Raw genomic sequence first — 12,212 nt, 5'->3', positions numbered from 1 at the left:
AGGGTCCGGGTCCTTCCTGAGGGAGAAGACCTCCTCATTCCTGACTCCCCGGTGCGGGAGGGCTCTGGGCAGCTCTGCGTCGTGGAGCCGGCCTCTCAGGTGCCTCCTGCTTCTGCGCAAAGGGCCAACAGGAGCGGAGCGTGGACTGTGGCTTTAGCTTGAAGTGGGCATTAGGTGAATCAAGATTTATTTCTTGTTCTCTGCGGTCGCAGTTGACTCGTCTGAGGGGGGGGGTGGCGGCCGGTTGCTAAATCCCAGGCTCTCAGGATTGCTCCGAGGGTACCGGCAGCGGGGGCTCTTTCCCGGAGGCGAGGGCGAGGCGGGGGACTTGGCCAGGTCCCCGGCGGAGGCGTGCAAAGTATGGAGGGCGGCGAGAAAGGAACAGGCGGGACACCTTTCTTTTAGGGTGAAGAAGCCAAGAGAGTTTATTAGGGGAGAGTACAAGCTTATATCGGGCGGTTTAGAGGGCGGGGTGGCTGTAGGGGTTAAAGGCTTGGATTGGTTCTGAGAGGGCGTGGAGGTTGATTGAAAAGGTGCGGGAGTTGCTCCGGTAACGAAGAGGGTGGAGGGTACGGGTAAGGCACGGGGGTGGGGTTTTTCTCCGGCAAGCCCTCCCCAACGATTGTACTTTGGGGTGAGGAAATGGGGCCTGCCTCCGGCCTCACTTTCCCAGGCCCGGGGGGCTGTGGAGGGCGCTGTCGCCCGTGCCCACCACCCTCCCCAGGGGCTGATCAGGTCCCCCAGCCCAGGCCCGCCAAGTTGAAGCACGTAATCAGTGTCCCGCAGTTCTCTTTAGGTGAAATCTGCTCCTCAGCTTGAGCTTTATGCTTTGAAGTGATAATCACTGCAGAGACGCCAGTGATTGTTATGAAAAGGCATTTCCATCCCTTGTGTGACACCCTTCTGAGGCTCCCCAAGGCGGCGTATGAAGGGCCAGTCCCTTCAGCATGGCCCCCGTGGTGCCCGAGCTGGGCTTGCTGCCCTCCGCTGTGCCTCCACGAGGTGCTGGGACCCCCGTGTCACATCCAGCATTGCTCCTTTCACCACTTCCTGCTAGTCACCCTCTCCGCCACCAGTTACAGTGGCTTTTCCGGCCATCTACTCCTGTGCGTGTCACTAGAGCCCGCCCAGGGCCTGGCACAGCCTGGATGGCTTTCACCAAGGGTGGCTGTGCCGATGACACGCAGCCCAGGCCTCGCCCTCGAGCAGCTCGCAGCCTGCCTGGGGAGGCAGGACCCCTGGGTGACACCTCCGCACCTCAAGCAGGGGTTTGGCTGCTGGGCGGGAGGCCCCTGCCTCTGGGTGCAGCAGAGGTCCCGGGGGAACGGGGCAGCAGCATGGGCCAGGCTGGCCCCCCTCAGTGGGGTCTGCCACCCTCCCCCACAAGCCAGGCCAAGCCCTCCTGCTCGCTGTTCCATTGCACACACCTGTGATCCAGAGCACTGTGCAGCCGGGCAATGCACCGGAGACGCAGCGGATCTGGTGCCTTTCGGAGGGCCTGGGCTGACTGTCCCGGCACCACGTCCTCTGGCACTGGCTTAGCCTGCTTGGACAATGGTTTCCTGTGAGAGAGTGCATTCTCGGCACCGCCTCTCCCTCATCCTGCCACACCCTGCTTTCCCCTGAAGAGAACCACTCTCCAGGGCGAGGTGCAAGCCCATTCCCCCACTGCCTTGTCCCCTGGCCCCCACGCCTGGCGGAACCCCATGACCCTCCAAGGCCAGGCTCAGCGCTGCCTCTTCTAGAGGCTCCTCCCTGCAGTCTCTGCCCCACAGGCCTGAGGCCCCAGCCCTGCGTGCTCCCGCGGTGGCTCACCCACGGGCCCTGCACCTTCTCCTGGCCCTCGGGGCCCCGGGCACCAGCCGCAGGCCGCCGGGTACTGCTGCCGTCAGTCTCCTGGAAGCAGGCTCTGCAGCAGAGGTTGGAGGCCGCAGGCTGGGCAGGGGGTGCTCCCAGGATGGCATCACAGGAGAGAGGAGGAAACGGCGTGGCGCAGAGCAGCTGGCACCACCGTGCCCTGCTGGCAGAGGCCTCATCCCCCAGTGAGCCCTGGAGCTGCGCTGGCCCTGCAGGATGTCCCACGGGTGGGGTGCTGTGCCAGGGATGCAGCAGCCAGCTCTCAGCCACGGGGCCTGAGTGCCTGGAGGGGGTCGGGGGGCCCTTTGTTTCCCATGGGGTAGACAGTAGACCTCCTGCATCCTAACCCTCTGTGCGGGGGCCAAGGGATCTTTACCAGGGACGTGGTTGATTCTGATGTGTCCTGAAGTTTAAAATAACTGTTCTGATCAGTTATTTAACAGATCACCCCTTTCCCCAGGTTAAAACTCTATGAGGAGAAACACATTGAAAACAGAGGGTGTGGCCTATCTGAGGTTGCACAACAAATTGATAGAAACCACAGATGCACTGCAGGTGTCCAGAACGCACAGTGAGGGAGCTGGGATGAGCCCGAGTGAGCGTGGGATGGGCAGAGGGAGTGGGGGCGCAGGCAGCCATGCCTGACACCACCCGGAGCAGGGCGGGGGGCATGGGGTCCTGGAGCCCAGGCCATGGGCTTTGTGACAAATGTGTGGAACCTCCCACCCCAGCCTCCCCTCTGACACCGAGCACCCCCTGCCAGGAGCGAGGGACCCTGGTTTGTGCAGCTGAGCCCCCCCAGCAATGTGTGAGACCCTCCCAGGAGCCACCCGAGTTGTTTCAGGGCCAGAGGTCCTGGGAGCCACTGACCCTGCCCTCAGGCCAGCAGCTCTAAGGGTCCTTCTGTCACCCATGGGGGGCAGGGGTGGGGGCTCCACTCCAAGGAGCGAACAGTCAGTAGCTCTCAAGTGCCCGCCACGTGGATGTCACCACCCCAAATGGCTAAGTCATTCGCTCCTTTCCTCCCAGCAGCCTGGGGAGGGAAATGCCGCTGTCACCTGCGCCCACAGGTGAGGAACGCAGGTAGCGGGGGGCCGAGCTGCAGGCAGCTCCGCTGGCCCCTGCAGAGGCCGTGTCGGCCACTCTCTGGACGTTTCACCTGCGTCCCCTTGAGGGTCTCATTATCCCCATGGTGCAGAGGAGATGAGGCCCACAAAGAATTAGCCATGTTCCAAGACAACCACAAACGGAGAGAGAGCCCTACGCGGAGATATTTCACACACTACTCAGAGGGGAATGTGACAGCGTCAAGGAGACCCACAGAGGGGTCCCGGCCGGCACCACGGAGGGGGTGACGTGGAGCTGGTGTGGGGCATCACCAGGCGGGGGGGGGGGGGCGGGTTGCGGGAGGCGGGAAGGAGAAGTCAGAGGACAAGGGGTAGCGTGGGGGGCAGTGCAGGGCGGGACGGCACAGCCACGGGGACGCGGCAGGGAAGGCAGGGACCCTCGGAAGGCCTGAGCCCCGGGCTGGAGGTCTCGGGCTCATCCTTGAGCGACGGAGACCCCCTGAGAGGTTTTGGAGCCCGTTCAGAAATGAGGGAGCAGGAGCAGCGGAGGCTGGGGGCCAGGCAGGTGCTGCCTTCCCCCTGCACCCCCAGGCCACTGCACCCCCAAACCACTGCGGCTCCTCTCGGGAGAACGGAGGCGGCTTCCCGGAGATTCAATTCAACGTCAGCCTCAAAGCCCTATTAAGTAAATCGGCTTCCAACCCGCGTGTCTGTTCCGCATGATGGGGTTCTGCACAAAGCGAGTTTTCCATTGCGTTAGGAAGCGTCACGTTTGAATCAAAACTTCTTCCACCACACGGGCCAACGGGAGCCCCCAGCGAGCCTTGATCAACAGGTCCCCCCAGGTTTCCATGGAAACTGGAGAAGGGAAGCAGGTCTGATGGGCAGCCGGGAGGGCCAGCGTGGCGCATCAGGGTGCTCCCCGGTGGACCCCCAAGCTGCTCGCCCTGAGGGCAGAGACCGGGAGCAGGGGGCAGAGCCCAGCCTCACATGGGAATTGGGGAGGGACCCACCAGGAGGGACCCACCCATGGCCGCTGCCCCCCGATCCTGAACCCAAGGCTCATCCCTGCGCTGCGACTGGGCCTCCAAGGCCACCCGGTGACCACTGGGCCTGGCACCCCTCCTGCGGCTGCCCCCCGAGTGCACTGTGAGCACAGCAGACAGGTCGGGTCGGGTCATGAGCCACACAGACCGTGGGGGACCTTGGGGAAGCCTCTTCCTCTCTGGCTGTGGGTTCCATGCCTACACTCAGGGTTGGGACGAGCCTGTAGTGGTTGGCAGGGGCACCCGTAACCCAGTGCCCTGGCCCTGCCTTCGGGCTGACCCCTTGACCACTGTGAGGGGAGCTTCCCTATCCCTGAGCTGGGGCGGGGTCATGGGTCCCTCCAGCCCCCCAGGACTGCGTTACTGTCCCGGCAGCATGGCCCTCCTAGATGTTGGGGTGAACCCCCCAGTGCTGGAAGGGGAGGGGCCATGCTTTGGGGTACCCCTGCCGTGGCCCTCGGGCTGACATCGATGCTTCCCGTGGGCCCAGCCCTTCCCAGGGCCCTGTCCTCACCCCAGCCCATCCTGACCACAGCCTGCCTGGCAGCCGGAGCGGGGATTACAGGGCCCAGGCCACTCATGGGCCACGGGCCAGAGAGGCTGAGCAATTTTCCGGGGATCCCTCTCCGTCGTGCGGTGCGGCTGGCATCGGAGACCTGTGTCCCTGCTCCCTGCCCCCCGTGCCCTCTGTCTGCCCAACCCACGGTGGCCTTCAGCCCTGGAGTATCTCGCTGAGCCCAGGCCAGGGGCCGTGGGGCCCGGAGCCAGCTGCCCTTTGGAGCTGACCACTGGCCACACTTCCATCCAGCTCTCCCATGAGGGCCACGTGGCCCGGGGGCCTGGGAGCAGTGAATGGCCCCCTCAGTGCTGGGGACTAAGGCTCAATCCAGTTTAAACCCACCTGCCCAGCCTGAGACGCACGTAGCTGGAGGCCAGCGACCTCAGTGTCAGCCCCCCACGTCGCCGGCCTCAGGGGTCCCTGTGGAAGCTTGCCTGCCCATGGCATCCTAGGCTCCTTTCATCAAGTCAGGCCCCCAGCATGGTGCTCTCATGGCCGGAAGTCATAGGGAGGACGGGAGCTGGGGTGGGGGCAGTGACGGTCGGGGCCAGAAGGGACCCAAGGGGCCCACTGCCACCCACCTCCCACAGATTCTCACGGGCTGGGCCCCTGCAGAGCCAGAAGCAGAAAGCTCCAGGCCTCAGGATCACGCAGGCAGGAAGGTGTTCTCTCCACTTGGTTACAGAAAATCTGAAGGTTGACACGAGAATGAACAGACAACTGCTGCCCCAACACCTACAAACTCACAACGTGGTGAATCTCACAAAGATAATACTGAGGGGGCAAAACCAGACCTGAAAGAGCGCGTACGACGTGGCTGTATTTACATAAGGGTGAAAGTGGGCACAGCGCTATCCCTTTGGAAAACGGGCTCCCTTTGGAAGCAAAGCGCGGCTGCCTTTCCAGACGGTGGTGGCTGGGAGGGCGCGGACGGGGCTGCGGGGCCGCGGAGGGCCCTGCCGTGATCTGCTTACACGAGTGTGTTTACTTTGTGAAAATTGATTGAGCCAAACACGTATGAGTTGTATACCTTTTGGAATGTATGTTATTCTTCAATAAAAAGGTTTTTAAAATCTGAAAGCTGGAAGAGACTGTATTTTTTGGCAAATATTTACTGAATACCTGCCCTGTTCTGACCCTTTGCTGGGTGCTGAGAAAGGGGAAAGCATCCGGTCCTTCCCTGCAAGGAGCTTGGGGTCCTGGTGAGAAGCCAGCAGGGCAGCGAGAGCCCCAAGTAGGGCACGGCCAGGGCGGGACGGAGGAGGCCCCTGCAGAGGGAGGCCTGCTCGGGGCCTCGGGGTGCCTCAGACACGAAGCTCCCATGGGAGTAAGGAAGGGGGAGAAGGCACGGGGCGCGGGGTGCACCCAGCGAAGCACCTGCCCATGGGATGCTGGCGTGCAAGCAAGGGCCATGTCAGCCCAGAACCCCCAGGCCAGACTCACTCCAGAGTCCCCCAGGCTCCATCCATGGCTCTAGCCCAGAACCTCCGGTCGGAATCACGGAGGACGAAAGCCCCTCCAGGCAAGCCATGCATGACGTCTTAGCAGGAAAGGCCACGAACGAGTCGGTTTCATCTCCGCCAAGGAACAGGAAGGTGTGTACTGTCCAGCTGAGAAGTTCCTGTGGCCGCGGGGATGGAGAGAGGCGCTGAGGGGTCAGCGACACGAGGAAGGGCTGCTCAAGGGGGATTTGTGGCTGGTGGCTGGGCTGGCAGAGATAATGCCCAGGTTTTTCTTTGGGGCTGCTGGGGAAATGGGGGCACTGCCCACTGAGGCCCGAATCCCAGAGGAGCATAATCTGGGAATAAGCGGGTGAGCTTCAAGAACTGGTGGAAGGAACATCAGGTGACAGTGTGTCCTGGGTGGGGGACATGTAATGAGAGCACCCAGGAGAAGGGTGCAGGCTGGAGGCATGGACTGGGAGGGTGACGGCCCCCCTTATGAAGAAGGCATACATGAGAGAAAAGCATAAATGGAAGACGGAGCCTGAGAGCATGAGGGTTTGGGTTAGAGCTTAGAATAAGGGCTGGGATAGAAGACATCAAATAACTCACGACGAAGGCTGACCCAGAGCTGGCACTGAACCAACGGCCATGGTCACCCTCGTCCCTGCTCTCCAAGGACACCACGGCGGTCGCACCTTCCTTTATTATTTGTCCGTCTAATGAGGCATTTCCTGGGCATTTCCAGGCAGATGTGGTCTTTGACGATCCTCCAAGAAATCTTGGAACTCTCCAAGGTGTTAACTCGGGAAGGAGCCAGGGGCTGGAGAGAAACCTGCCTGAGGGGCTTGCGGGATCAGTGGTGGGTTCCGGCCACAGCAGAGCACCGGGCTTCGTGGGAGCTGGAGATGTGTCAGCACTGATGTCCACATCCTCTCACCCCGGCCACGTCGGAGACTTGTGGGGTAGGTGCCTGGTGCCAGCTCTTGATGTGGCAATCTGGGGGCACCAGAGAATCCCAGCCCCAAGGAACTGGAAGGGAGAGGGTTTAGACATCACCCATTCCCGCTCCCTTGTTTTCTACCTGGGGAAACTGAGGCCCAGAAGACAGAGGACCTTCCCCAAGCTCAGAGAGTGAGCTGGAAGCACTGCTGTCCCAGCCCAGGGATCCAATCACACCCTGTCCTGAAAATGTTCATATGGAGCCAGCGTCAAAGTCCAGAAGCCTCCAGGTCGGGGTTCAGATTGTCGGCTGATGCCCCTGCCCTGCTTTGGTGTCCCCAGCTCTCCCAGCCCTCCTGACTCACCCATGTAAACAGCCCAGGGCACAGCACAGCCCGGACGTGCTCTCTGCCTCTCGTTCTTTTCTGTGGGTCCTGCACCGTCTGCCCGTTTGCCTCCATCCCAGCATTGTCTTTAGGTACATGTGGGTGGCAAACTGCTTTCCCCGATGGCGCTCGTATCCCAGGGTTTGAAGGGCAAACGGTCAACTGGGAGCCTGTTCCATTCCGTGTCCACACGGGATCCCCAAGAGACAGGAACATGCAGGGCGCTGGGCTGGGCAAGGAGCCGTTTCCTGGCTGCTGAAAAGGCTGTGCAGTGGGTCCCTGAAACAACGGGATGGATTGGCACCTGCTTTTGCAGTGAGGAAAACGCCAAAATCAAGGCATCATCAAAGTGATGCTTCTCCCCAAAAACTGCAGCGTTCAAGGGCTGGCTTTTCTTGCCATGTACACGGCAGTGTCTTGTCCCTCTCTGGGTTCCGCTGGCTTCCGGGTACTGGCAGCTCCCGTAGCTTCTCTCTTCCGTGTCCAATCTCTTCAGCCACGTTGGATGGGGGGCCCCCTCATTCAGTTGGGGGGGATATGATTTGGTCCCCAACACCTGTGGAGTCCCCCAGTCCAGGGGGTGTGCAGTGGGGGAGGGGAGTCACAGGAGTGGCAACACGCCCACCGGGAGCTGCCCGTCCCTTCCTTCCGCCTGAGGCAGAGTGTGGCTACAGCCAGCAACTATTTTTCTTTTCATTTTTTAAATTGGGGCATACTTGACAGCCAGTAAAATTCATTCTTTTCAGAGCTACTTCTGAGTTTTGACAAATGTATACCGCTTTGTAATCAGCACCCAAATCAAGACATAGGATCATTCCATCACCCGCAAGTCACCCTGTGCCCTTTGTACGCAACGCCTCTGCCCACTCCCAGCCACTGGGCACTGCTGATTGTTTTCTGCTCCTGTAGTTCACCTTTTCCGGAATGTCACAGATCCATTTTACAAGTGTGCTGGTTAAGATCATTTGGGTTGCTTCTAATTTGGGGGATTATGAATAAAGCCCCTATAAACAAGTTTTTGTGACAATGCAGATATTCGTTGCTTTTGGATAAGAACCTAGGAGTGAGGTTGTCAGGTCATGTGGCAAATACACATTTAACTCCATAAGAAAGCACCAAGCTTTTTTACACGGCTTGGTGCACAGTTTTGCATGGCTCCCAGCAGCCACCCACATCCTCATGGGGGCTGGATATCGGCAGGTGTTTTGCTTTGTGTTGTTTTCCTGTTTTTAGCTATCCTAATAGGTGTGTAGCACATCATCTAATTTTGATTTGAAATCCAGCGCTGGAGGAGCAGCCATTAGCATCATGTGCATTTTGCAGATGTGGAAACAGGCTCAGACAGAGCAGGTGACCCAGCCGTGACCACACACAGTGACGCAGTGTCCACCAGATGCCAGCTGAGGTCTTCTGAGTGGGTGCCCAGGAAGTGGGGATCCCATTTAAAAAATGAAAAGAAAAATAGTTGATGGATGTAACCACACTCGGCTCCCGGCAGACAGGAGGAATGAAGTGTCAAGTGGGGAGAGTTCTCCCAGGCCACAGGGAGAGCCGAGAGGAGACAGAGACGGGGAGAGGGTGAGAGAGGGGAGGCAATCAAGGGAAGGGAGTCTCTGCTCCTTTGGGGCTCCCTGAGAGTCTTGATGGACGTAGGGGTTCAGCCTATTGGAAGACAAGACGGAAAGCACATCAGGCAGAGAGAAGGCTCGAGCCACAGTGCAGAGGCAGGAAAGCCTGAGCCCTGTTTGGGATGCACATCGTCGAGGAGGGCCCCAGAAGACATAAAGCTGAGGAGGTCAGCTGGGTCCAGAGGAAAGAGGAAATTGTACAGTAGCAAGAGCAGGGAATTCTAAAGCCAAGCTACCAGGACTGGACACTCAGAACGACACTTCCCTCAGCTGTAAAGGAGACGACACCCCCTTGCAATGGTGCTGAGGCATCAGAGGCCATGGGGGGTGTGCGAACGGTACAACCATGACACACCAAAGCGCACAGGGACAGGGCAGGGCCAGCGCCTGCACCGGGAAGGAGGCTGGGGTTGGCTGATGGAAGGAACGGCCGCATGCCATGGACACCAGTCCTCTCCTGATCCATGGGCCTCTCAGTGCTTGTTTGGGACCCAGCCCATCCGAGTCAACCACCGGAAAAGCCGTGGTCCTGGGTAGCTGACAGCCAGCGTGTCACTGGGGCAGGGGGCTCCAGGCCTGCGGGAGAGGAGGGGGCGCAGCCAGCACTGTAAGCTGGTTTCAGTGGCAGTGAGGACGCGGTGGCCAGGAGGTCAGAGCTGAGACGCGGGGGTCTTGGGCAGTGCCCTTCTCGACATCGGTGTCTGTCGAGGGAGGGTCTCTGTGAGAATTAGATTAAGTTTAGCTTTCACACAGGATGGGGGCAACTTGGGGGAATGGCAGAGGGTCAAGAAGCCAAGCTGTAATCGGTGGCCAGTCCTCCTGTTTATCCACCCGCTATCCTTGCAAGGTAGAGACTCAGGGGTAGAGGTTCTAAAATAGCCTCATAACTTGTTGCCAGACTAGCTCAGACTGGCTCTGCCGTGAAAGAACAAAGAAGAGAGGCCACCTACGCACAGAAGTGATGTCAGTACCTTACATGGGCATAATGGTTATAGTCAGGGGTGGAGATTTGTTTCGAATGTTTCAAGTTTGCACAGCTGGATGTTTCAAATTTGAGCGGGCCTGTCGAATAGGCTGTAACCTCTGAGTATCCAGCCAATGGAGAAACAGGGGAGGGACTTGCATGTTAGGCTTAGGGCATAAATAGTGCTGTATTCTATTGTTCTGGGCGCCAACCCCCCATATTTTGGTTGTGTGCCTGTTCTTGCAAGATTGTGAATAAATTCTTTTCTTCTCCACAACTGGGTGAGCATTTATTCCTTTTTAGGTATAGTGCTTGTTTCTCATACTCTGTGAAGCACAGTGGGGCCGGTGCCCCGATACCCAACCCTGGGTGGACACGGCCACGTTCTAGTTAACTCCCAGAGGCCCAGCCTAGCGCTCAAGGTCCTTTAGCCCATCAGGTTCCTGGAGGTCCAGCCACAGGGGATGAGGGCACCTCGCACCCATGTGCACGGTCCCATCTCCCACGACCCCTCCACCCACCCCCTGCCCTGCCAGTTCCTGACATTGAGACAAGGCCCTGGCTGTCTCTTTGGTCTGGCCCTTCTGTTTCTAAAACCACTATCCTCCTGGAGCCAGCTCCCACCTCACCACTCCCGAGACACTTTCCCAGAATTCACCTCTCCTCACCAGACCCCCCAGGCTCGGCCCAGCTTTGCAGGCCAGCAGGAGCACTCACCCGGGAGCACTCACCCGGGAGCACTAAGATAGAGCTATGCAGCGTACATGCCTACGTGGCAAACCTACCAGGGTCCTTGGGGCCAGACGTCCTGGGCCCCAAACCCCAGCTCTCCCTCTCAGGAGCTGAGCCTCAGTCGTCTTGTTTTTGAAACAGACCATATTCCCCACCTCCCAGGGTGGCTGCTGAATGTCCCTGAAATGAACTAATAGGGGAACTGTCTGGAGTGCTGCAGGTGTGCAGCCGAGGTCCGTGCTCCTCCCTACCTGCTTCTGCTTCTGCACAGGTAAAAGGTGTCCTCCTTCTTAAAGGCCTCGTGAACCCCAAATGCTTTCAAGATTGGGTGGGAATGCTCCGTGGCAACTTTCTTTAGAAAACACCACCACCACCCCCCTTTTTTTTAAAAGAAGCCCTTAATTCCTCCACATGCTTCCCCATCTGTTCCCCCAAATGTGATAATTAGGAAATGATGCTGTCACTTTGCAATGTGAGAACTCGGCCCCTCCCAGCCCTCTGCGAGCTCCGCGGCAGAAGGACGAGCAGATCCTCGGCTCACGATCGCCCCGGCCCCGGTCCCGAGCGCTGGCCCAGATTCCGCTGTGATGCGCGAACTGCGTCCCTCTCCCCTGGGACGCCATCCGAGGTGGGACGAGATGCCTGAATCCCAGGAGAGCTGCGTGGAAGGGAGCGCAGAGACCCCCAGAGGTCTGCAGTGGGGAGTTGGCCGAGCCCTGTTTAAGGTTAGAAAACCAAGGCCGAGGGGGAAAATGAACTTCTCCAGGCAAAGGGGTAGGAGATCCGAGACACGCCTCCCAAGCTTTCCCACCGCTGCTGAGATTGGGCCCCTCGGCTGCAGCCCCTACATCCGAGGGCACCTGTTGGCCTCACACAGCTGGGAGCGGACCTGAACTTTGGGCCGTTTGCTGACAGTCCTAGAAACTTCCATCCAGCCCATCTGCTGCCTGCCCCCCGTGTTGGCGTTGCCTTCAGGAGCGCTGTGCCCTGTTGTGGTTCAGATCCCCAAAGCAGAGCCTGAGATGGGGATTTGGGTGCAGGTTGTTTATCTGGGAAATGATCCTGGCAAGCCGGAGTGAGGAAGACCCAAAATCAGAGAAAAAGTTTATAAAAAAATGTGTGTCACCGAGCTGAGCCCCCTGTGGCAGTTGGGCTCAGCCCTTCTCGGAACCCTCTAATCTGGATGCCGGCTGCACCCCAGAATTGTCCCTCCAAAGATGGAGGGACCATTGGCTCCTGTCCCACCCTGTTAAGAGCTGTATAATTACCCAAGGCCGAGTTACGTGTTTCCTCAGAGTTTAGCAGCTTAAAGCAGCAGCCCTGTGGGGCCCCCAGCTTTCCTGGGTCAGGAGTCTGGGAGGGTCTTAGCTGGATGCTCCGGCTCAGGAGAACCCGGACATTCTCTCGGGGGCTGCTGTGGAGCTGTCGCTGGGCCGTGCCTCTGACGTCTTGCCTGTGGCCTTGTCCATCGGGCCGTCCACAGCGTGGCCTCCTCCAGAGTGGACGATGAGTGGAGGCTGCACCCAGGATGAAGCTGCAGTCTATTATTATCCAATCTCGGAAACAACATACCATCACCTCTGCTTTAC

Source organism: Choloepus didactylus, chromosome 20 (assembly GCF_015220235.1).
Source record: "Choloepus didactylus isolate mChoDid1 chromosome 20, mChoDid1.pri, whole genome shotgun sequence".
Lineage (NCBI taxonomy): Eukaryota > Metazoa > Chordata > Mammalia > Pilosa > Megalonychidae > Choloepus > Choloepus didactylus.
This window is presented reverse-complemented; position numbering follows the sequence as displayed.